The sequence below is a fragment of the Lissotriton helveticus genome, chromosome 5_1, assembly GCF_964261635.1.
Source record: "Lissotriton helveticus chromosome 5_1, aLisHel1.1, whole genome shotgun sequence".
In the NCBI taxonomy this organism is placed as follows: Eukaryota; Metazoa; Chordata; class Amphibia; order Caudata; family Salamandridae; genus Lissotriton; species Lissotriton helveticus.
This window is the reverse complement of record NC_136065.1, coordinates 1,883,214,965-1,883,240,554: the sequence shown is the minus strand read 5'-3', so window position 1 is coordinate 1,883,240,554 and position 25,590 is coordinate 1,883,214,965. Positions and strand designations below refer to the sequence as shown.

General features: G+C 48.8%; 1 long non-coding RNA gene across 1 annotated transcript in view; it reads left to right on the top strand.

The window, feature by feature from the left end:
* LOC144753857 (uncharacterized) overlaps positions 1 to 25,590 on the top strand; it is a 132,303-nt gene that overhangs the window by 82,824 nt on the left and 23,889 nt on the right. The window lies entirely within an intron of this gene.

The following is a 25,590-nucleotide window of genomic DNA, read 5'->3' as shown; positions in this document are numbered from 1 at the left end:
AGCGGCGTCAGGCGCTGCGACGATCTCGACCTCCGTAGCGGCGGGAAACTTCTCGCACTGTCGGGATGCGCTCCGCAAGCGAGCGATGCGACACTTTTCAGATTCAAAAAGTCTCTCAAGCTTAGTTTCAAGCTTCCCAGCTCAGGTCCAACCTCCAGAGGCCCCACAACTGGATCAAGCACTCTAGGAGGGACAGAACTCTCTCAGCAGAGTTCAGGGAAGCTGGGGGTGAAGTCCTTTTGTTCCTGGGACTTCAAAACACGGAGCCAGCTCTTCTCAGGCCCTTGGAGATTCCTTCAAGACAGGGGACACAGCACACAGCAAAGTCCTTCCCCTCTCCTTGGCAGCAAAGCAACAGGTCAGTCCAGCAGAGCAACAGCAGGACAATCTTCCTTCTTCAGTTTCAGCTTTCTCCTTGGCAGAGGTTCCTTCTTGATTTCCAGGATGATCTAATTTTCTGTTGTCAGGGGTCCTGTACTTATACCCCTAAAGTCTTTGTTCTCTTGGTGCATGTGGGCCCTGAGCCCGGTCTGAACCAGTTCTGGGTGGATCCTGAGCACTTTGTTTTGCTGGCTGCATCTTTCCTTTCAGAGTGAGGGGCAGGGTCCTCAGCCGCCCAGCAGGGGGGTGGAGCCAGCATTGTGGAAGGCAGGCACAGCCCTATTCAGCCCAGGTGCTAACTCCTCCCACCACTCCAGTTGCAACTGCAGTCATTCAGCCTAGTGCTGACTCATCCATCCTGCTGGGGAATTCCCCAGCCCTTGTCACTCACAAACCAGACAGTCAATACACAAACAGGCCCAGGCACACAGAAGGGTTAGACAAGAGAACAGCAACTTTCTAAAAGTGCTGTTCTCAAACCCAGGATTTAAAAACAATCTTTCCTAAAAGATGTGTTATTAAATTCTGAGTTCAGGGATACTAGATACTTATGTCCTATCTTGTTCCTATGAGAAGAAATGCTGTTAACCACTGTAGCCAGCATCCCTCATGTTAACCTATGGAGCAAGATAGCCTTACAATAGTGAAAAACGAAAATGGCTGTAATTTACTACCAGAACATGTGACCTGCACCAGTACATGCTCTACCTTTCACATACACTGCACCCTGCCCAGGGGGGTACCTTGGGCCTTCCTTAGGGGTGACTGATGTGCACAAAAAGGGAAGGGTTAGGCCTGGTCAGTGGGGACACTGACCAGGAGGACATGGCAGTTCTAAACTGCACACAGGCACTGCAGTGTCAGGCCTGAGACATCATTTTAGGGCTACTCCTGTGGGTGGCACAATCAGTGCTGCAGGCCCACTAGTAGCATTTGTCATCACCGGCCCTGGCACACCCAGTGCACTTTACTAGGGACTTCATGGTGATACAAATATGCCAAACATGTATATCCAATTAGAATAACACTTTACATAGAGAGCATATGCCCTTTAGCACTGATCAGCAGTGGTAAAGTGCGCAGAGTCCTATTGCCAACAGCCATGGGTCAGGAAAAATAAGGGAGGAAGAAGCAAAAAGTTTGGGGATGACCCTGCAAGAAGGGCCAGTTCCAACAAATACAATTTATTTTTAATTACATGTAATGTTTTTAATATTAAATCCAATTTATATTTTAAAATACGTTTATTTCTTTTTACATTATTTGCTATGAGCTTTATTGTTAGACCCTGCCACCATTATTTTGTATAGGTGTGTGTTGCAGAACATCTGAGAGGCCATCTTTGGTGCTAGATTTAGGATGGTCTCAGATTGAGCATGAATACATTTAAGAATGTTTTGAGCCCACTTTGGCTCTAGAAACTTTAAAAGTGCATTTTATTGTTAGTAGTTGGTTTACTCTTTTGCGGGTGCATGCTTGTCCCTCCCTAAACCCATCCTTTGAGAAGATGTGGTAAAACGCTAGAGTTGCCGACTTTGGACATGGCGAACCAGGTTTGAATTTCGGCGTTAGCTCAACATCCTGTGATTCTGGGCAAATCACTCGATCTCTGCATGCCTAAAAGGCAACAAAACAAATTAATGTCTCCTTGTGTAATGTAGCTGGTGCTTATGTAAAGCGCTCCAATACCTGTGGGCTGAGTTTGCGCTATATACCACTGCTTTTATGTAAAAAAATAGGTTTCAAATAAAAAATAATTCTTAACCCTTCTTAAAATGCTCTCAGTTTGAAGTAAGCATACTCTAATTGCTAGCCACTTCAGACGTCCCTCCCGCATTTTCTACTAAAACACAGGCGTACGTGCGGAGATATCCAAAATTAGGATGGGAATCTCGACATAGAAAAGAAATGAGAGACAGAGGGTTAGTGAATATCATTTTGTACTATGTGAGTAGTACTACTGAAGTACTACAAAACATACTATAAAGTACAGTATGCCGTTAGGCTCCAGATTTCTTTTCTTGTGCCATTAAAAGAGTGTTTTAGTATTCTAATTTTTCCTTATTCTTTTCCCCTTGCTTATGATGGTTTAGTGTCTGGTTGGTCAGTAATTTGTATCAATATATTTTCCCATTGTGCCAGATCTTCAGCTAATTCATCATGTTCCCTAGCAAGCTTTATATGTTGCTCATCGGCTATGGCAAATTTCACCCGGCCCCTCCTCCATTGTTCAGAACTGAATGCTACTGGTCTAATCCATCTGGATTAAAAGTTAGAGACATAAATGGATTCCTCATTTTTCAACATTTCTTCTGCGGAAAAATACCCAATAGGCACCGTTTAACGTGTTTATTATCTGGTTTTGTTGCTGTTGCGTGTTAAAGCTGTCCTAACACTGTGTTCCAAAAGATCAATATTTTAGGGTGGCTACCACTATGCCACACTTACTACAGGTTTGGGATTTCCCTGGGTATATTCTTGACAATGTTGTGGCTTAATGTAGATTTTGTAAAGATAATGGAATGGTATCGGTTTGAATCTTGCTCTGATGGAAACCTTTTTGACTTGCCTTTTTTCAGTGTCTTCTCCGTCATATGCGAATGCTGTGTCTATGTTCATAATTAATCTCCTAATATCTGCTAAATTGAGTATCATTGCCATCATAGTGGTTACCTTTGGCATGTTAGGAATGTGCGGTTGTTTTGTGTATTAGAGAAAATGACCCAGGTCCACCACCGATACTGCTTGTGTTTTAACGATGGTGAGGAATTTGTTGTTTTCATACGTGTTCCATTGTGATAGATACTCCCTCCTGCCAACTCCTCATTGACATTACTTTGGTTATATTTTGGCAACCACAGCACTGAGACCGCTCTACTCACCGCCACAGATGACATCCGCACCCTCCTCGACCAAGGCCACACCCCAGCCCTGATGCTACTCGACCTCTCTGCAGCCTTCGACACCTTCTCCCACCACACACTCACCGCCAGACTCCACAAAGCCGGCATACAGGGAACTGCCCTCGACTGGCTCCACTCCTTCCTCACTGGCAGAACCCAAAGAATCAGGCTTCCACCCTTCCTCTCCGAGCCCACTTAAATGCGGAGTACCCCAAGGATCATCGCTCAGCCCCACGCTTTTCAACATCTACATGGCCCACCTCGCCGCCATAGTCAGACAGCACGGACTCATCGTAGTATCCTACGCCGACAACACCCAGCTCATCCTCTCCTTCACCAAGGAGCTCATCACCACCAGACTCATCTTCCAGGAGGGAATGAAAGATGTTGCATCCTGGATGAGCAGCAGCTGCCTGAAGCTCAACTCAGAGAAGACAGAGGTCCTTGTCCTCGAAACCTCCCCCACTGCATGGGACAACACCTGGTAGCCCACCACCTTTGGCAGCCCCCCCACCCTGACGGACCATGCCCGAAACCTCAGCATCATACTCAACTCCTCCCTCTCCATGACCCAACAGGTCAACGCCGTTGCCTCCACCTGCTTCAACACCCTCCGCATCCTCCGAAAGATCTTCAAATGGATCCCCCCTGAATCAAGGAAGACGGTCACCCACGCACTCATAACCAGCAGACTGAAATATGGAAATGCCCACAAGTCTCAGCTCCGTAAACTCCAGACCCTACTGAACACCGCAGCCAGACTCGTCCTCGGCATCCTTTGACACAAACGCATCATGCAACACCTGCATAACCTCCACTGGCTCCCCGTCGAGTCAAGTCAAGTCAAGTCATAACATTTATATAGCGCACTACATACCCAGAGGGTTTCAAGGCGCTTAGAGAGGCGGACTCTCTGGGTTCTTCCGGTGAGGAACGAAGTGATCCATTCCAGTGCCTTTCCTTGGATTCCGATGTTTCTGAGCCGTTGTAAAAGGGTGCTGTGGCAGACTGTGTCGAAGGCTGCAGAGAGGTCGAGGAGGATGAGGGCGACTGTGTCTCCATTGTCCAGCAGAGTTCGAATGTCGTCTGTTGCTGCGATGAGGGCGGTCTCAGTGCTCGAGAAGAGAGTAACTTTCCTAGATACTCACCCACGCCTACAAATGCCTCCACAACATCGGACCCCAATATCTTAATGATAGAATCTCCTTCCATGTACCCAAGAGGAACCTCCAATCCACCAACCTCGCCCTCACGAACCCTGCGCATCCGCAAAGCAAGAACGGATGGAAGAACCTTCTCCTACAGCGTGGACAAAACCTGGAACGAGCCCCCACCCTGAACATAGGAAGACCCTCAAGACCTGGCTCTTCGACTGACCGGAGCTGCTCCCAGCGCCTTGATACCGTCACAGATGAGTAGCATGCTTAAAAGACCCTGATTGATGGATTGATTGATTGCTTAGAGGAAAACGGTGGTCTCCTGCTGTTTTTAATATCTTTTCCCAAGATACTCAACTTGTAGGACCATATATGGATAAGTATTGGATACATTGAGCCCCATCATCAGTTGGATTTCTCCCCTGCCTTCCGCGGGAGCTACTTTAGATGCCCTGAATCTTTTTTAAAATACTTGCTCTGAAACAGCGCTCGCCTCGCGCTTTTTATCTTAACTCACCCTGCATTCAGGGACCTCTCCCTTACCTCACAGTTCCCGTGCAGCCCAGGCAGACGCTGCAGCGGCCCCAGGATCCCTCGCTCGCCGCCTCCAGCGAGCCGCTCCCCCTAGCCACGCCCACTCTTCCTGGCCACGCCCACTTTGGGCTCAAAAAGAGGAGCTGAATACGAGCTCTCCAGTTGGATTTCTCCCCTGCCTTCCGCGGGAGCTACTTTAGATGCCCTGAATCTTTTTTAAAATACTTGCTCTTAAACAGCGCTCGCCTCGCGCTTTTTATCTTAACTCACCCTGCATTCAGGGACCTTACCTCACAGTTCCCGCGCAGCCCAGGCAGACGCTGCAGCGGCCCCAGGATCCCTCGCTCGCCGCCTCCAGCGAGCCGCTCCCCCTAGCCACGCCCACTCTTCCTGGTCACGCCCACTTTGGGCTCAAAAAGAGGAGCTGAATACGAGCTCTCCAGTTGGATTTCTCCCCTGCCTTCCGCGGGAGCTACGTTAGAAGCCCTGAATCTTTTTAAAATACTTGCTCTGATCCCTCGCTCGCCGCCTCCAGCGAGCCGCTCCCCCTAGCCACGCCCACTCTTCCCGGCCCCGCCCACTCTGGGCTCAAAAAGAGGAGCTGAATACGAGCTCACCAGTTGGATTTCTCCCCTGCCTTCCGCGGGAGCTACTTTAGATGCCCTGAATCTTTTTTAAAATACTTGCTCTGAAACAGCGCTCGCCTCGCGCTTTTTATCTTAACTCACCCTGCATTCAGGGACCTGTCCCTTACCTCACAGTTCCCGCGCAGCCCAGGCAGACGCTGCAGCGGCCCCAGGATCCCTCGCTCGCCGCCTCCAGCGAGCCGCTCCCCCTAGCCACGCCCACTCTTCCTGGCCACGCCCTTAACGGTCCTCTAAATCATGTGCTTCCCCCGTACGCGCAGCGGACGGGCGCAGCGGGCGCGCCGTTTGCGCGCCAAAGGCGCGCCTAAGGCAAGCCCGTCTGCGCCCGTCCGCGACCGGCCGGGACCAGGGGCCACATACCCTGCTCAACTTGTGTCATACACCTCTGCACAATTATCCGCACTTATGGCTCCTACTCCCCTCCCTCCTTCGTTGGCTTTACGCCTTGATTCACTTGGTGTTCTTGCGCCTTTTCATCCTTGCCTACCCCCCCCTTCCCTCCCTCCCACTTCCTCCCCTGCGGCTTATCAGGCAGCCCCTCCCTCCAAACCATCATTCTCCGCTGCCTCCGCTCTTCTGGTTAACACCCGGTCGGCAGTCAAGCACCAAATTGAACTCTTCAACCTTTTATCCTCTGATTGCCCCGACTTTCTTTTCCTCACGGAAACCTGTTTTTCTACAGATTCACTTCCTGACCTCCTAGCTATTCTTCCGGATACACATTATGCCCTCCGTATGGACCGCCCGGCCGGAAAAGCGGGTGGCGGCGTGGCAATGATTATTCGATCCACGCTGAGATTTCAGCTTCTCGATCATCCTCCAATAGCCAACGTGGATTTTCTGGTCGCCCGGTCCACTAATCTTATTGACCCCCTCACTTTCGTCCTTGTCTATCGGCCCCCTCTGCCTATGCCTCAGTTTGTTCCCCTACTACAAGACATCCTGGCCACCTTGGCAGTAAACAACTCGTCAGTTGTCCTACTAGGGGACTTTAATTATTGGCCCGACGATCCTAGAGAAAGTCCAGCTTCTAAAGACTTCTCTGCAACCCTCCAGTCACTAAACTTCATTCCTCACATTTCCTCCCCAACTCACGTTAAGGGTCACACCTTGGACCAAATTTGGTCACTGCGTCGCCCCGTTTCTGCCCCTTCTATCCTTCCATGCATTTGGTCGGATCACTTTTTGATCTCTTTCAATATTCCCCTCCCCCTTCCTGTAAAACCCCCCCTTTCAAAGAATCTGATAGCCCGCTGCTGGAACCACACGGATCTCTCTCTCCTCTCCTCTTCCCTGGCCTCAACAGTGCCCGACATGACGGATCTCCCTCTTGAAGCTCAAGCCGACGCTGTTCGTACCTGGCTTTCTTCCTCCTGTGACCTTGCCGCCCCCCTCAAGAACATCAAATCTGTTCGGCCCCATGAGGCCCACAGATGGTTCACTAGCGAACTTAAAGAGCTCAAACTTAACCTTAGGCGTTCGGAGCGTCACTGGCGGCGCAACTACTGTCCTCTACTCCGAACTAAATACAAATCATTGCTCAACAGCTATAAAAAAGCTATTTTATTGGCCAAAACTGAATATTTTTCCGAAAAAGTTGCCCGTTCCGCAAATAAACCTCGAGAGATCTTTTCACTTGTCAAGCAACTTGCCACATCCGACCGCACCAACATTAGTTCTGCTCCATCTCAATTGTTTTGTCTTTCACTTAATAATTTCTTTATTGATAAGATTGCCACCATTAAAGCCAATATTCCCGCTGCCCCTCCTACCCAGGATATCCCCCCTCTCCCACCGCCGCCCTTTTTGCTTGATCGCTTCCCCCCCATCTCTGTTGCACAATTTCTTTCCTTGCTTGCTAAGATCAAGTCTGGCTCTCCAGATGACTGCGCTCCGGCCCGGATTCTTCAAACCCTTTTTGCTCACTGCCCTGGGCCCCCTCTCACATTGCTCAATTCGTCCTTGGCTCACGGATCTGTTCCTTCCTCCTTTAAAGCCGCAACAGTTCTCCCTATTATAAAAAAACCTGGCTTGGACCCTTCTTCCCCCTCCAACTTTAGGCCCATTTCCCTTCTTCCCTATTTGGGGAAGATTGTGGAAAGCTATGTTACATCTTGCCTGTCTTCCCATATTGAGGAGCATGGCCTCTTAGCTTCCCACCAGGCGGGTTTCCGCCCGGGCCACTCCACCGAGACTGTTGTCACCGCTGTCTTGGATGAGCTTAAGGGAAAGGATGATTCCAACCTCCTCCAGGCGCTGGTGCTCCTCGACTTGTCGGCTGCGTTTGACACGGTCGACCATGCCATTCTTCTCGACCGTGTCAGCGCAGCCGGCATTAGGGGAGTGGCACTTTCCTGGCTGACTTCCTTTCTCCAGGGCAGGTCCCAGGCAGTCCAGCTCGCTGAATTCTCTGCTCCCCCCCGCCCTCTTGTGTGTGGGGTCCCCCAAGGTTCTTCCCTTTCCCCTCTTCTTTTTAATCTCTATATTTACCCTCTTATTTTGTCCCTCCGCGAGCTGGGGGTCTCCGTGTACAATTACGCTGATGACCTCCAGCTCATCTTTGATCTCTCCACCCCTGATTCTTCTCTTTTTTTCAGTTCCACTTTAGTCTTTATTTCGGACTGGATGATCACGAACCACCTTAAGTTGAATCCTGACAAGACGGAGCTTGTCCTCACAGGTGGCCCCTCTAACCCCTGGTCCCCGACCCACTGGCCCCTCTCTCTCAGAACCCCCCCTCTTCCAGTTCCCTCCGTTCGCACTCTAGGCATTAAGGTCAGCAATGACCTTTCTATGCATACTCAAGTTAGCTCTGTTATCTCATCTTGTTTTCTATCCCTCCGCCTCATCCGTAAAATCTCCCGGTTCTTTTCCACCGACGCCCTCAAATCCATCATTATGGCCCTCATTACCTCCCGCCTCGATTACGGGAATGGCCTCTATGCTGGCATCCCCGCCTTCGAAATGCGCCGGTTACAGGCCATTCAAAATCAGGCCGCCCGGCTCATCTTTCACCTCCCCAAATTCTCTCACATTACGCCCGTCCTCAAGTCCCTTCACTGGCTTCCGGTTTACTTTAGTTCCTTTTTTAAATTAGCTTGCTTAGCCTTCCTAGCCTACACTCATTCTGCCCCACTCTTTATTGTTTCTCTGATCACTCCTTATATCCCAGTTCGCACTCTTCGCTCGTCATCTCTACTCCTTCTTCAAGTCCCCCGTTATCGCAAAGCCCGAATTGGTGGCACCCATTTTTCGGTCTTGGCCCCCCAGTTCTGGAACAGTCTTCCATTATCCATCCGCTCTTTCCCTACTTACTCTTCCTTCCGGAAAGCTTTAAAAACTTTTCTCTTTCTCCAGGCCTTCCCGGGTTAGTTCCCCTGGTTGCTGTGTAGAATCTGATTATCCCCCCCCAGCGCCAGGAAGCCGCTTGGCCACAGTGCGCTTTAGCAAGTTTCTTTTTCATTTCATTTCATTTCATCATAAACGCTTCTGGTAGTGTCCCTTGTAGGAGGTTCTGGCCAGTAGGTCTTCTCCCAGTTATTGTCTTGCTCAAGCCAGTGTCTTCCATGTTTGTGTTGCTAAATAATACAGCACAGTATCGGGACTATTCAAACCTCTTGTGATCTATGGAAATTTGGGAGTGGCCAATTTACCTGGGCTGTGCGTATCTGCCCACACTAGTGAATATAAAATAGCATCCAGCGCCTTAAAGAGTAACCTTTTTTATTTCCCTTTATGTTTTTCTTGTACATGCCCTGTAGTTTGCTGAATTTCCCCCTGTTAGTAATCCCTCAACTTCTCCAGTTCTTTGAGAAAGGGAGGAACTAACTGTACAGGGTCTTTCAAAAAAATCAGGGTGTCATCCACATAAAGAGACACCAAATGTGCTTCACTTGCCACCCGTACACACCACTGGGCCAGAACTGAGAGTAATCTACCTGCTGCTGATGAGCGCGTAAGTGATGGCCTTTCTGGATTAGATGGGGATCCATCTATGGGTCTTACGCAGCAGGAGGATGTTATTGAAACAGGCTGAGGATATTGAGTTGATCTGACAGTCCATAGTGAATAATGCGTCTAGTATGATGCTGAGGTTTGGTGCATGGTCCGTCGGGGTGGGGGGAGTTCCTAGAGCAGAGGGCCACCAGGTATCATTCCATGCAGAGGGGGTGGATCCCAGGATGAGGAATTCTATCTTTTCTGAGCTGAGCTTAAGGCAGCTGTTGTTCATCCCGGTGGCAATGGCTTTCATCCCTTCTTGGAAGTTGTGCCTGGTGACGTTGGGTTCGTTGGTGAAGGAGAGGATCAGCTGTATGTCGTCTGCATTGATTCTGTGGTTTCTGACGATCGTTGCCATGCAGATGTTGAAAAGGGTAAGGGTGAGAGAGGAGCCCTGGGGCACTCCGCAGTTGGTCTCTGTCAGTTTCGAGAGGTGTGGTGTAAGCCTGACCCATTGTGTTCTGCTTAGAATCGGATCTAGTCAAAGGCCTTGTGGCTGCCGGCGATGTGGAGTCTAGTGGCTAGGGTGCCGTGGAAGGCGGTGTTGAATGCTGCTGAGAGGTCCAGGAGGATGAGGGCTGCGGTTTCACCCTGGTCGAGGGGGGAGCGGGTGTCATCGGTGGCGGCGAGGAGGGTGGTATCTGTGCTGTGATTGCTTTAGAACTGGATTGGGAGATGTCCAGCATGTCATTTTTTGATGAAGTTGGCTAGTTGGTTGTTGATGGCTTTTTCCATGTCTATGGCTGGAAAAGGGAGCAGAGAGATGAGCCTGAAGCACTTAAGGTCTTTCAGGTCCTTGGAAGGTTTCTTTAGCAGTGGGTTGATGTCAGAGTGTTTCCAGTCATCGTGGAAGGAGGCAGTCTCTAGGGAGCAGTTGATGATTCGGCCTAGCTCGGGTGCAATGGCAGGAGCTGCTGTGTGGAAGATGCGTTGTGGGCAGGGGTCCAATGGTGCTCCAGAGTGGGTGCTTTTCAGGGTCTTTAGGGTGTTGTCTGTGGTGAGTGGGGTCCAACTGAGCAGGGTCTGTTTGGGGGTGTCAGTTAAGAAGGTTGCTGGTGCAGTGGGGGGATCCTGGTTGGCAAAGTTGTCGTAGATTGTTGTGGTCTTGTGGCGGAAGAAGGTGTTGAGTCTGTTGCAGCGGTCTTGGGAAGATGGGAAGTTTATGGTTTTGCTGTTGGGTTTGGCGAATTCCTTGATGATGGTGAAGACTTCTTTCCTGTTGTGTGCGTTGGTGTTGATTCTGTCTTGGAGGCCTTCTTCCTTGTGTTATTGATGAGGTGTTGGTGTGTGGTGGTGGCTGCTTTGAAGGCGGTGTGGGCTTCCGGGGTTTTGTGGTTCCTCCAAGTCTTTTCGAGTTACCTGGAGGAGCGTCTGGACTTTCGGAGGGCAAGCGTGAGCCAGCTTGCTTTCTTGAGGTGTTTGCCAGTGGCTTTCTTCAGGGGGGCCAGGGTGTCGGCACAGTTTGCGATCCATTGTTGAAGGTTGTGTGCTTAGAAGTTGGGATTAGAGTTTGACGATGGTGATATGCTGTTGAGGGCAGTGATAAGCTTGTCCTCAGTGACCTTGTTCCAGCTTCTGTGGGTAAAACAATGTGCATGCTTGGGTGTGGCGAAGACGGGGTCGACTTTGTGCTGACTACGTTGGGGCGGTTACTAGCTGTTTCAGTCCTATGTTGGTGAAGTTCTCTGGGAGGGAAGAGGTGTTCGGATCGTTGTCGTTGTCCAGGTGGAGGTTGAGGTCTTTGAGTAGGATGTATTCTGTGGATGTGAGGACCTGGGGTGCGATGAGGTTAATGATGGCATTGGTGAATGGAGCACTGGGGCTGGGTGGTCTGTAGATGAGGGTGTCACGGAGGGTGGTTTTCGGGTTGCTATCGATTAGGAAGTGTAGGTGCTCCATGTGGGTTGTGTGGTCATCTGGGTGGGTGGTCAGGCAGAGGGTGTTTTTATGGATGATTGCGATGCCTCCTCTTGGCCGGTTGGGGTAGTCCTTGCGGATTATCTTGGAGCCCTCGGAGATGGCGATATCTGGTGCTGAGCTTGAATTTGCTCAGGTTTCCGTAAGGAGGGCGTTGTCGGGTAAGGCAGCGTCTTGGTATTCCCAGATCTCTGTGGCATGTTTGTGGATGGATAGTAAGTTGAGGAGGATGCAGTTTAGTGGTTTGGGTGTACTGAGGTTCAGTTGGTTGGGTGATGGAGCTGTGGTACGAAGGTGGGTGAAGGTGTGGCTGCAGTGAAGGCAGGAGAGAGGGCCATGGGTGTTGCTCAGCATCGAGAGCTGGCAGTTGTTGTTGCATTTGGGGTTGAGATAGTGGATGCTGCTGGAGTCGTGGCGGGGCGTTTCAGGAGGCCAGGTTTCCTGGCGCTGGGCATGGTCGGGGCACGGACACGGACAGGCACAGATGGGCTCACCTTTGTGGGCCAGCAGTGCACCCTGTGCGCACAGCTACCATTAGGTAGGGTGAGGAAGGAGGGAGCGTGAACGACACAATGGACGGGGCATGGTGGTAGCAGTGGCTGGAAAAGGCCGAAGGAGACCCCGGGGGAAAAGAAAAAAGGGCACAGAAAAAGGAAACAGGAAAAAACTGAAAATGGGCACAGAGAAGGATAACAGACTAAAGGAAAAGAAGACATAGAAGAAAGACAGAGGGCAGAACAGCAGCATAGCAGAATGCTCTACCACTTGAACACCAGGGATGAGGTACAGGTGTGAGCCTGCGGGTGGAGGAGGGCCTTGAACACCCTGACACAGAGGTCAGAGCGTGCTCAGGGGCAGCACTTAGCTGGTGGAGCTGCACGGGAGGAGAGCAATTTCACTGACTAGGTCAGTGGGCTTGGTCTTCTTACCGCAAGGAGCCGCCATTAAGTAGGGTGAGGGGAAAGGACAGTTCAGCTGGGAGTCAGGAAGCAGGGAGCAGAAATGGTCCAATGTAGGGAGGAGGGGCTGCGGGGGCAGCAGCAGTGGGGAAAAGCCAAAGGAGGCACGGGGAAAACAATAGGGGATATAGGAAAAGGAAACAGGAAAACAGGCAAAAACAGAAAAAAGGCACAGAGAAGGAGAAAAGGCAAAAGGAAAAAAGGCAGAGAAGAAAAACAGAGGGCAGAACAGCAGAAGAGCAGAAGGATCGATGAACTGTTGCAAGTATGAGACTTGAGTGTTGAGGTAAGAGTTGCCATTTTGCGTTATATAATTAAAACTGGGGACGTGGCTTGGCCGGCTGCAAGATGGCCGCACTCTAAGTGGGCTCTGCCAGCCAAGCTAATCATCCGGCATCATCCTGCAGCAGACAGCACCAATTCTGCCATCAACCAGCTTGTCTGGAAACGGTGTTACCTTCGGTGTCGACCGGTACAACTCTTGCTCCCAGGCGACTTGTGAAGGCTGAGATCTGCGGCCCGCTCGCTGCGCTGGGCCTGGTCCTCGAGGTAGGTCCGGCCCAGCCCTCCGTTGTCTGAATTCCGGCTGGACGCCTGGGGGATCTGCACTGCCTAGAGGATGCCGGAGGCCTCTACGCTGCCTGCTCTGGTGAGTGCGGCTGCGGGGCTGGGGGTCCGCGAGCTGCACCGCCCGGCCCAGGCTTTCCGCGATCCTAACGCCATACTGCTTCTCTGCAGGCGCCTTCCCTGACAGCCACTAGAGCCTGGGCCTGGTGACTGGAGCAGTGTACCCCCCGCGCCTCCCCGCTGCGGCTGCATCAGTCAAGCGCTCGCTCCCGGCCACCACCCGCGGAATTGTGTTGGGCGCACTGAGACCTGCGCCCCAGCCACCTCCACCAACGGCCCGACACGCCTTGGCCTTGTTGTTCCTTTGCCCTTGGAATCGGCTGCACTCCCTGATCTCCTGAGGACTGTTGCACACATTGGGCTGGTCGTTTATTGCCCCTGATCGGCCCAATTTTTTGCTCTTGGTGATTTCCATACAGGGATTGAGTCAGGCAGGAAGCCCTGAGCCCGCACGCACTTCCTGCTGTTTCTCTCGGTGTGCAGTCACGTCTTCGCCCCATTACCTCCGCCTTGGGTGTCAGGTGCTACCCTCGATATCCGGACATGCCTGGCCCCAGGCTGTAGTGGTTCCGACTCCCTGCTCTTGGTGCTCACCCTACTCCGCAGTCTGGTGTTGCTCTGGCCCCGGGCCTACCTTAAAGCAGCAGTCTCGTGCTCCAGCGTGGCCTCTGGACAGCCTTCCTGCATGCTGTGAGTTCGCCCCTGCTGCGCTACGAGGCGGCGATATTCTGTGACTCCCGGGTGCCTGTGCCTCCAGCCACTTACCTTTGGCGCCCCTCTTTATTTTATTTTATAACGTTTTAAATAGCGTGAACCAGATCCCAAGGGATATCAGAGCACTTTACAAAATGATGAAAGGTAGAGTACTACTCCAGTAGCGATAACAAGTAAGAATGCCAAACAGTTGTAGTCACAAAAATCACATACAGGTGAAATCGCCTTTGACCAGCGCAGATGGACTCGACAGGACGGCGCGGGACCAGACGGGGGCGACTCTGCAGCCAACATGGAGGCCCCTCCAGCGCGTGATGATGACCTGAAGGCGGTTATGCTCGACATGAAGTCCATGGTAACCGGAATCGCGGCACAACTCGGCCAACTCTGCGCACGCTTGGTCTCGGTTATGGACCGGATGGACTCCCACGAAAATCGCTTACTTCACGCTGAGTCCTGGATCTCAGACATTGAAGACGCCACCACTCAGGATCATCAGAAATTATTGCAGATGGACAAAATATTGGACAATATCCAAAATAAAAATGAGGATTTGGAGGCGAGCTCCCGTCGGAGCAACCTCCGCATCACAGGCGTACCAGAATCAACCAATATTTCCCACATGGAGGATTTCGTGGAACAGCTTGTCCGGGAACTTTTCGGTGACATCCTCTCCTCAGTCTTCATTGTTGAACGTGCCCATTGCTCTCTTGGTCCATGCCCTGGTTCCGACTACCTCCTCGCCCCATTATTGCAAAAATCTTGAATTTTAGGGATTGACATGCTATTCTCCGTGCTGCATGCGACAAGGGCAAAATCAATCATCAAGGAAACTCACTCTCATTTTACCCTGACTATACTCTGGCAGTCTAGGTCGCCCACAACGAATTCCTCCCAGCTAAACGGGTCCTTCAAAAACATGATGTTGCTTACTCACTGGGCGCAAAAACGCTCATGTTTCCCGATCCCAGAGACGCCCTCGCATTTGCCAAGAAACTTGATAAATCATCCTGCTTGTCACCATCTGGCTCTCAGCTTGCTACAACCGACCACCTCAGTGACAATGATTGATCTGTTGTGACTCTATTTGGTGAATTCTGACCTGTTGTCCCTACAGCTTGGCCACCCTGCTTCACTGCGGGGGAGTACGCAGGGCCCTGCCATGCCCTCACGGGATAAGTCCCTTTTCTAAAGTTGTCGCCCTTCTTCCAAGTTGTGGGTTCCTGGGGGGCTAGGGGGAGTCTCTCAGCCTGATTGGGGAGTTGGAGTGGGAAGGGGGTGGCGGGTCTACTGGTACTGTTTTTGGGTTTCAAGGGTGGGGTTGGTTCATGGGTGTGTTTTGGGAAAGTGGTCACCTGCATGTTGTCTGTTATCGACTTGCCAGAAATGGGTTTCCAGATTGCATTTCGTGCGGTGGGTTGGTTTGGGTTAGGGTGGGGATTTTGTGAGTTTGCATATCATTCTATGGGGACTCTCTTGTTTTTGTGTCCTTATCTTCTGCTTTTAATCAGAATGCTTCACAGCTAGCAATTGTCCATGCAGCAGGACTGTTCATGACACCCTCCTCTTCTCGACTGTCACTGCTTCTCCTCCCCTTTTTGTCCGTGGCGCACTGGAGGTTCCCTCCATGATTTTGTCTTCTACCATTGCAGGCTACCAGTCAGTTCCACTATCTGCTTTAGGCGACTGCCCTGCTTTCCCTCCGGTCAGGTCCTGCTTGCCACAGCGCACTCACTGGCTTATTCCGTTGTCTTGCCTCTTACTCTGCAGCCCATTTTTTACCTAATTATAGAATAACATGACTGACACCAAATGTTGGACCTGGAATATCTGCGTTCTCAATGATCACCGTAAAACCAGGCTCATTCACTCTCACATTGGCACAGGGTCGACATCTGCCTCCAGCAGGAGACCCACCTGTTGCCTGCAACCTCCTCCAGACTACAGTCGCGCCACTGGGGTGAATCGCATTCTTCTTTTTATTCCTCATATTCTAGGGGAGTGTCTATCCTGATACGAAGGGGGCTCCCCTGGCAAACTACTCAGATACTGACGGACCCAGATGGGTGGTATGTGATTTTGCATGGTTCCTTATTGTCCTAACCCATGACGATTGCTGCTGTGTATGACCCAAACTCAGACAACCCCGATCTCTTCACTCAGATATGGCACCTCATATCTTCCCTGGGCCCTTCTCTGCGGGGGGGAGGGGATTTTAACGTCACTCTCTCTGCAGACTTGGACCACTCTGGCCACCCCTCCTCCCACCCTCGCTCCACTGCTCTACTACAGTCCATACTCACTGACAATTCGTTATATGATGCCTGACGTCATATGTGGCCCGAGGCCCGTGAGGGCACTTGCGTCACTGGCACTCGGGCCGCTGGTCCCGTATTGATGTCCTGACTTGGCTTTCCTCCGTCAATCATATGGCATGCTCATTCTCAGATCACGCGCCAGTCCACATTAGTTTTCGTCTTCCTCACCCCCCACAGCGCGCTTTCACGTGGCGGCTTCCTCCGAACGCTCTCCGTGATTCTGTCTTCTGTGACGAGATTCAAACAGCGATTAACAACTATTTTGAATTAAATGTCAGTTCTGTAGGACTCTGCGTCCATCCTTTCGGAAGGCTTTTCTAAACAAGCCGGTGCCCTTCGTTCCATCTGCGCCACATTGGACAAGCTTGAATCGGAGATTTACGGCTTTGGACGCCACCCATGCGGCACACCCCAGGTCTGAGACCCTCGCGCACTTGCGTGAAAAGCATACTGAATTTGCCGAGGAGGCCGACAGGGAGCTGACCTTTCATGGCAGAGAGGCCCGAGCCCGTCACTTCGAAGAGGGCGATCGGCCTGCCAAGACCTTGGCCAGCCTCCTACGCCCCCCGTGCTGCATCGTATGCTGCGGCTCTCCGAGATGGTGGCCCCACTAGAACCACCTCCCCCGGTCGAAATTAAGGCCTGTTTCATGGACTACTACTCGCAACTTTACACCGCAGCCCCCCCCTCGCGAGAGGCCTTTGAACAATACTTTGACACTCTTGCATTGGTTTGGCTAGAGGATTACCATCTTAAATCTTTGGATGAGCCCTTCACTAAGGAAGAGATACTTGCTGCCACAAATAGTCTACCTAGTGATAAGGCCCCAGGTTTGGACGGCCTACCCGCCTCGTTTTATAAGACTTTCACTTCGCTCCTAGTGCTACATCTGGCCGCCATGTATAACGATTTCTTTGACAACGGCCTCTTCCCGCAGTCTCTTCGTGAGGCAATGATAACACTACTACTCAACCCGGACAAACCAGCTCACTGCCGCAATTCCTACTGCCCCCTCTCTCTAATTAATATTGATAATAGGATTTTTGCTAAATTATTGGTCTCCCGACTTCTCCTCCTTATGCCCCTCATCGCCCTCCCCTATCAGTCTGGCTTCATCCCTGGCCGGGCTACCTCGCATAACCTTCGGACTATTTTTTCGGTCATTCATCAAATCAACCCTAGCCTCCCCACCGTGGCTGCTCTTCGATGCACTGGAATGGCCTTTTCTATTTTTTCTTCTACTGTGCCTTGGCTTCAGTAACATTTTTATCTGTAAGATATCTCTCCTCTACACTCGCCCCTCCGCTTGTCTTAGGATCAATGGCCAGGTATCAGATCCTATTCTGATTTGTTACGGCACATGGCAAGGATGCCCGCTCTCTCCTATACTCTTCCTCATTGCAATGGAGCCTCTCGCAGCCAGACTCCGGCAACACCATACTCAGAAAAGTATTGGTTTTTCGCCCCGCGCCCTACTGGTTTACCTGTATGCCGACGACATTACATTGTATGTCCGCCAACCCCAAGACAACCTCAACCCTCTTGTGCGAGAGATAATACGATTTGGCGGACTGTCTTGATTTTGGTGCTGCCCCATATTTACGCTACCCTAGTAAATATGGGGCTGCATCAAAATCCAAGGGTGTTGCTGTGGAACGCAATGTTGTGAAAAGTGTTGTTGTGGTGGTAAAAGGGGCTTGCAAATAATATATTGAGAATTACCCCCTACCTCCCAATGGGTATAGAATGGAAAAGAGGTAAACTGGAGTAAGTCAGTGCTATTACTGATGCCACCAAGCCATTCACACCGGCCCCACCCGTTAACTAGGTATTTGGCTGAGCAGGGACTTGGATGACCTATGGAGGGACAAGTTTGGGCGTGCGGTGGACTGGCTGGAGACTAGAACACCCCATTGGAACCGACTACCATTGTGCCTGGCTGGTCGCATAGCCATCGCCAATATGGTGGTCCTTCCGAAATTCCTTTATCTCTTTTTGAATATCCCCATACCCCTCACGCCCATTTCTTCCATAAACTCCATTCCATGATCATTTCATTGGTCTGGGCTGGCAAACAGCCCAGGATTGCATATGACATCCTCACTCTCCCCATGTTGGTAGGCGGCATGGGCTCTCCTAAATTCCAGCTCTTTGTCTTAAGTGCCCAGGCCAGCTTTTTACATTTCTGGATTCACCCCTCTCCCTATCAGCCGCATGTTGCGGTTGAAGCCGACTTTGCAACTCCTTGGCCGCTGACCACTGCCCTGTTTGCCCTGGTGAGTTGCCCACGTGATGAGGTGGACACCGTCGAGACCCTGCCCTGGGCCTGGTCGGGACTGCGCCGCCTCTCCAATGCTCCAACATTATCGGCTAACACCATGCCAATTGTACGTCATCCTGCTTTACCTCCTTTCCAACCAACTGGCATGTCTAAACATGCCACTCGCCTGGGGCTGACAACCTTGGTGGATCTTTATCCAGGAAACACGTTTTATTCTCTTCCTGCTTCTTCTGGTCCGCTGGATACATTGCTTTTCTACCAGCTGCGAGCTATCTGTAAGGAGCTGCATCCAACGTTCCCCCAACCTCTACCTTTGATGCCGGCTCTTAACTTTATATATACATCCCCCACTCCCCGCAAGTTGGTTACCAAACTGTACGCCCTTACGCTGTCGACCACCTGCACTTCCATCTCCACTGATCGTGCACGTGCGGCGTGGGGCAAAGATCTAGGTGTGGACATTGCTCAAGCTGATTGGCTTTATTGCTGCCATCAGACGAAGAAATTATCTCCCAACTATCGGCTTTGTTTCATACATTTCAAATATCTGCACAGGCTATAATGCACCCCTGTTCAGCTACAGAAACTGGGACTCATACCTAACGATAGTTGCATGTGTTGCGCCGCCCCTGCTGCGGATTTTACTCATCTCGCATGGTTGTGCCCTAAGGTGTTGGAGTTCCGGCAGGCGGTTTGTGCCCCCATCTCTGAGATTACCTCCGCGCAGGTTCAGCCTGACCCACCAATGTACCTGCTGGGCTTTGTCAAATTTTGCATGGACTCTTCTCGCGGCCTAATTGCTATGTTGCTCGTTCTTGCTTGGTGTAGGGTGGCCATGTGTTGGGGTCACAGACCGACTCCTAAGTTTGCTCACTGGCTTGAATATGCTTGAAGATGCCAGACCTTGCTATTCGAATTCTGGGACCTTCTGCCTGTGAGATCCCGCCCACCTGACATATGGGGTCCCCTTGTGACATACCTCCATTCCCGACCACATATGAGCCGTGCTACCCCTCCTGCGCTCCCCGCCGGCTCCTCACCCGCGGCGGTCGCCGGCCAGTAACTGCCTCCCCCATGTCCCCGTCTCCCTCTCTGACCATGTTATGTTATGTTATGTTATGTTATGTCCACTTGTAGCGCGCACGGATACTCATGAGTATCCCGGCGCGGTGCCTGAGGGGAACAAGAGGAGATTAACAAAAAAAGAAGTGAGTCTTAAGTTTCTTTTTAAAAATGGCAGGGTTCTGAATCGACCGCAAGGAAAGGTGGAGGGCATTCCAGGCTATGCTGACCTTCACGGCGAGGGAGCTGCCCCCCATCCTCTGAAGCCAGAAGCGAGGCACCCGGGCAAAACATTGAGTCGCAGAACGAAGAGCACGAGCCGGGACATAGAAGGAGAACCGCTTCTGAAGATAGAGGGGACCAAGGCCATGGAGGGCACGGTGGGCCAGAACTAAAGATTTAAACCTGACCTTATCGGCAACAGGAAGCCAGTGAAGAGAGAGTAGTTGAGAGGTCACACTATTCCTTGCCGAGAGGCCCAATAGAAATCTAGCGGCTGTATTCTGGACAACCTGAAGTTTTTTAAGCAGATATCCAGGGGACCTAGCAAAGAGAGTATTGGCGTAATCCAGGCGGGAAAGGATCAGAGCACAGATGACAGTTTCTTTAGCTGCTTGGGGAAGAAGCGGGAAGAAGGTCCGCAGGGTCTTAAGGAGACCAAAGCAGCAGCCTGCCAGTTTCTTAATATGGGCAGAAAAAGAGAGACTCTCGTCAAACCATACTCCCAGGTTTTTTGCAGGCTGTCCCGACACAGGGGGGAGCGGGGAGTCAAGGGCCACAGCTGCTCACGAAAGTCAGTGGGAAACCTGCCAAACAATAAGATCTCAGATTTCTGTTCATTACATTTCAGCTGTGCGTCAGCCAGCTGTTATAATCTGATGTCGGTCCTCTTTAAGGAACCATATGATGTCACCTAGAATGTGAGCTTCAGGCAGGACAGTTCGTGTTAGCCTGGAAACTGACTGGACGTTGATGCTGTGTCTAATAAAAGATACTTAAATTACAAGAAATGGAGTATCTAACTTTTTAACAATGGCGACGAGGACGACTTAACTTGATTGGGGACAAGTGGATAGCAGCATCAATTCTCCTACATCTTTAATTGGATTTATTCGTTTTTTTAATCTATTTTCATTGATAGAAAAACAAGGAAAACGGAATTTTGGACTGTTGTAGAATTACAGCCTTACAGCCTGGACAAAAATGTTCAACATTTAAGGTATTTTATTACCTTTTGCATACTTCGTGTGTTTCGTAGTGCCTACAACCGCCCCGCATTTTTTAACTCCGAGGAGGGTTCCATACCTCGTGAACCTGGACTTTCCCTCGAGAGCTTGAAGACATTCCCTGCGCGCTTCTCACCGGAATTCTTCTTTGAATGCGAAGGGTGATGGAGCCTACGTCAACACGCCTGAATTGAACCCAACGTGACCCCGCGCTGAAACGTAAGCGCCATCTTGTGTTTACTGACTCTCGAAGGAAAAGACTGTGCACTTTTAAATACGATTATCGGCTTATTAGATCTGTCATCGCTGCATCATTACGAGCTGGCTGTTAAATACGAATCGTGTCACATTTCTCTTCTAAACTTGGATTTTGACATTTCATCTCATTATTTTACGGTATTATTTATTTCGTTTTTTTTGGGGATTTACTTTGAGCTTAACATAGACTGTTTACCAAGATATAAGACTGTTTACCAGGATATAAGACTGTTTACCAGGATTACCACAAAAGCATTATTTTAAAACCACTTGGGTCATCATCACACATATACTATTTATTTTTATTTTAGGACTGCTCATCAATTTTTATTTTTATTTCTTTTCCTTTATTGTTCCTGACTATTGTATCTGCCTCACCATTTAATAATTTCTTTAATATGGCTACGTCTACTTCAATGTCACAGCCTCCTCCTTTCCTTTCAGAAAAAGGAGATCCAATATTATCTTGGAAGCGATGGAGAAATCTTTTTGACTCTTACATCTTGGCTATTGGTGGAGAAAAAATTTCTGCAGTCAGAAAACAGGCTATTCTTTTACATAATTTAGGTGTAGAGGGACGTAACATATATGATAGCATGGCCTTACTTATGATTGGAAGTGGTGAGGGTGAGCCTTGTGATGTATATGAAATGTCAATGATGATGTTACAAACATATTTTGGTCCTCGCATAAATATTGTTCTAGAACGACACAGGTTTTTTACAAGGACACAGGGTTCTACTGAACGAGTCAAAAGTTATGTAGCTTCTCTTAAACATTAGCACGTACGTGTGAGTTTGAAGAACTATCTGATTCGTTAGTCAGAGATCAATTAGTGCGATGCACAAATAGTTCTTGAGTGCAAGAGAAACTTTTATCAAAAAAATCCTACTCTTGATGAGGCCATTAAAATTGTTGAAGGAATGGAAAACACCTCATCTTGGGTAAAAGAGATAAAAAGAGGTCATGAAGAGAAAAGAGAATTAGAAAGTGAGATTCATGTTGTTAATGATGTACACAGTTCTGAACAACGTGTGAGTGTGGGTAAAGTTGTTGCTAATGACAAATTAAAAAGAAAAATGACAAGGATGAAGTCACGCGCAACTTTGTAAAGCCTCAAACAAATAGTGATGAAAAAGGGAGTAAAGATTCACTTAAACCTAAGTGTATGAGATGTGGGAGTTTCACACATTTTTCGAGTTATCCACAATGCTATGCAAAGGATGCTGTATGCATGAAATGTGGTATTAAGGGACATTACGCTCGAGTCTGTAAGTCAACACGGGCTCCAGAAAAAATAAATTCTGATGCAGTACGCATTGTAGTGTCTAGCATCAGGGAAGAAGATGGAATGATTGATGCTGACAACATTTTTATGCCTGAATGTGACATCATGGTGAATAATTTCAAATTTGTTGTCTTGGCTGACTCAGGGTCTCCTTACACCATGATAGGCAACAAAGAATGGGATGAAGTTGTAGGGTTAGATGAAACTGCTTTGATTCCACCTGATATAAATCCAGTTGGCTATGCTAAAGCAAAAATGAATGTTCTTGGTTATATAGAGGCTTGTATTAAATTTAAAGACAGAAAAACGTTTGGTAAAGTTTATGTAGCTATGAGGGGTGACAACCTGTTGGGTTGGAGACATCAGCGTGACTGGGGATCACGCTTAATCCATCTGCTAAGGATCCTAAAGAACAAGTTATGTTGATTGATAGTGATAGTAATGCTTGTGCTGTTGACAATCAGAATTGTGTGTATTTCAAAAAATTTCCTGAAGTTTTTTCTGAGGAGTTGGGGTGTCTTAAGGGTTTTGAGCACAAGATTATTTTGAAAAATAAGGCCATACCTTGTGTTTACAAAGTAAGAAAGGTTCCAAACATGATGATGGATCCCTTGAAGCAGGAGTTGGAGAGATTACTGAATTTGGATGTGATTGAGGAGATAGAGGCATCAGAATGGTTGGCCCCCATTGTTTTTGCCCCTAAGGATGGGGGGGGGGCAAAATTAGGATGTGTGTGGATTTGAGGGGGTTAAATCAGTGGATTTGGGTTGACAGGCAACCGTTACCCAATATTTCAGAGTCACTTAGTACTCTCAAGGGTGCGTGTGTTTTTTAGTGTATTGGACTTATCGTCCGCTTATCACCAGATTGTTTTGCACAAGGAGTCTAGGCATCTCACATTGTTTGTGACACCTTTGGGTGCATATTGTTTTAAGAGAATGCCCTTCGGATTGGCATCGGCAGCTGCATGTTTTCAGAGGGTCATGAAGAGGGTTTTAGATGGAATTGGCAATATCTTGTCTTTTCAAGACGATATTCTAATCTACGGAAAGGGAGAGGTTGAACATAGTAAGACATTGCTTGAAGTTTTGGAAAGATTGAAGGAGAAGAGATTGACTGTAAAAAAGGAGAAGTGTCGAATTGGTGTGGAGACTGTTACGTACCTTGGTCACGTGATTTCTGGTGCGGGAATACAACCAAAGTTAGAACTAGCAGAATGTGTTAAGAAAGCTCCAGTACCTAGCGATAAAGATCAAGTGAGGTCATTCCTTGGACTTGCGGAATTTTACGCTAAGTTTGTTCAAGGATTTGCTAGTGTGACTGAACCCATGAGGATGTTACAAAAAAAAGGTGTGCATTTTGTGTGGTCAGAAGATTGCCAGAAAGCTTTTGAGAAGATCAAGGAGGAGATTGGGAAGATGCCTACCCTAGGACATTTCGATGTGAATAAAAAAACCATTTTAACCACTGATGCTAGCCTCAAGGGTTTGGGCGCAGTACTTTCTCAGGTAGTAAATGATGAACAAAGTACAGTTGCATTTGCTTCTAGGGCACTTAAGCAGGCAGAAGCAAACTATTCTTGCATTGAAAGGGAAGCACTTAGTGTTTTTTGGGCGGTTCAACACTTTAAGTTTTACTTATGGGGAATTCCATTCTTGGTAAGAACCGACCATAGACCCCTTGTTCAGATTTTTTCTTGCAGGCATAGTGAACACTTAACGCCAAGAATTAAACGTTGGAGTGAGGGATTACAAGAGTATAATTTTATTGTACAATATATACCTGGGTCGAATAACAAATCTGCTGACTGTTTGTCGCGATTACCACTGGAGGAAAGCAGTGGTGATGACAAGGAAGAATGTGTATTTTGGGTTGCTGAAAATGCTCTGACACAAGATGAGTGGAGGGATGGTGTGACTAAAGATAGGATTCTATCTGAGCTCAAAACCTGGATAAGTCAAGGTTGGCCAGACTATAAATCCTTGGATCAAGAGATGAAAACGTATTGGTCTGTCAAAGATGAAATTTCCTTTGTGGGGGACAATTTACTGAGAGGCATGAGGGTTATTCCCCCAGTTGAATTTAGAGACAAAATTATAAACACTGCTCATGAGGGTCATCTAGGAAGGAGTCCCACCAAGGCTAGAGTGAGAGAAAGATACTGGTGGCCTACTATGGACCGTATGATCAAGGATGTAGTTAAAGACTGTACTTTGCGTGCATCTAATGACCAGTCTTATGCGACCAATCACACACCATTGTCACCAGTAAAAATTCCTGAGACTGTCTGGACAAAGTTGGGTTTAGACATCATGGGACCATTCGATCTGTTACCACCAAGTGAACGTTTTGTCATTTTAATGATAGATTACACATCCAAATGGGTAATAACGAAGTGTACTTCTTCAGTGAATGCCAAATCTGTTATTGAGTTTCTAAAGGGAGTGTTTGCTTTTGAAGGTTTACCAAAATTTCTGATAACAGACAATGGCGTGCAATTCGTCTCTAGTGAGATGAATGATTTTCTCAAAAGTTGCGGTGTGATTCATCAAAAAACTGCATTATATTCTCCTCAGGCTAATGGTTTAGCGGAGAGAATGAACCGGTTGGTCAAAACTTGCCTTAAACGTGCATTGGATACCAAATTATCTCTGAAAGAGATCTTGAGAGATACCTTGTGGGCACATAGGACCACACCTAATGCTGTTACTTTGACATCCCCTTTTGAAGCCTTGAGGGGTAGGAAGGCGAGCTCCAAGTTAAATCCTGTTTGGATGCCAATAATGGACAGAGAAGCTTTATCAGCTGATGTAAAAAAAAACAAGATCTTAAAATATCAGAGTCAATACAAAACGAGATATGATTCTAAAATGTGTGTGAAGGGGAAGAAGTGGAATGTTGGAGACAAAGTTTTGATAAAGAATCCTAGGCACACGCTTAAGGGCAAAAGTACCTTCATGGGTCCTTTTACTATTGTCTCCATTAATAAAAATGTCGTCAAAGTTAGCAATGGTAGTGTTTGGAGCATGTCCAGGTTGGTCAAATGTTTGAAGAATGATTCTAATTCTTCAAATTCTCAAAGCTGTTCTCACAATGATGTTGATGATGTTGGGTCATTCTCTCATGACCAATATGCTGGAACTTCTTGTACTGATTCAACATCTGCTGGTCCTAGTTCTAGCCACCCTTCCAGTAGACAACATCATTTGCCTCTGAAATTTAAAGATTATATTATGTCTTGAATTGCAGTTTTTTTTAGATTCTTGTTATGTTATTTCCACTGTATCTAATTTGACATTTTCCTTTCTTTTATTTGGTC